This window comes from Grammomys surdaster, unplaced genomic scaffold, assembly GCF_004785775.1.
Source record: "Grammomys surdaster isolate TR1022 unplaced genomic scaffold, NIH_TR_1.0 102699, whole genome shotgun sequence".
NCBI lineage: Eukaryota > Metazoa > Chordata > Mammalia > Rodentia > Muridae > Grammomys > Grammomys surdaster.
The window spans coordinates 1-622 of record NW_021608794.1 but is presented as its reverse complement, the minus strand read 5'-3'; the positions used below and the strand labels follow the sequence as shown (position 1 = coordinate 622).

General features: G+C 45.2%; 1 pseudogene; it reads right to left on the bottom strand.

Annotated features, from left to right (window-relative positions):
• Nucleotides 1-21: 21 nt before the first annotated feature.
• Nucleotides 22-411, bottom strand: LOC114635397 (annotated as a pseudogene).
• Between the last annotated feature and the right edge of the window lie 211 nt (nt 412-622).

The window sequence follows — 622 nt, the reverse complement described above, 5'->3', positions numbered from 1 at the left end:
GCGGGTGCTGCTGTCTATCACCACAGAGATCCTCAAGTCCGTGGTGATAGACAGCAGCACCCGCTCATCACAGTCGTCGCAGATGCTGGTGTAGATATGAGGGAGCTGGCTGGCCACTGGCTGGAAGAGGATGCGCAGTGTGATGTTGACGTTCTGCAGGTCTTGGCTACCAGTGATGACCGGAACATTCCGTGGTCGAGAGCGGCAGTCAAAGATAATTGGTTTCTGTACCCAAGGGATGAGAAAGTGAGTCCCTTCCCCTCCCACAATGTCCTGTACGCCACGGAATCGGTCAAAGATGACTGATCTTTGTCCAGCATCCACATTATATAGAGCAGAGTTCACCACAACTCCTGCAACTGCTAACACCAGGTCGAACTTTCCGATGGACTCAAACACTTTGGCAGCCATGTCTCTTTCTGTTGCTTCAACTCACACCTGCTTTCACTCTGACCTCCACATGAATTCCCCAGCTTGATATTTCTTTTGTTTGATTTTTCCACAGTGTTTTCAATTTTTTGAATTTTTGCCAAGTAAATGTTCAATTTTATCAGGAAAAACTGTTTTAAATCACATTCCTTTACAAATCAAATGTTCTCCTTATCAATTTTCTATTTTTTAA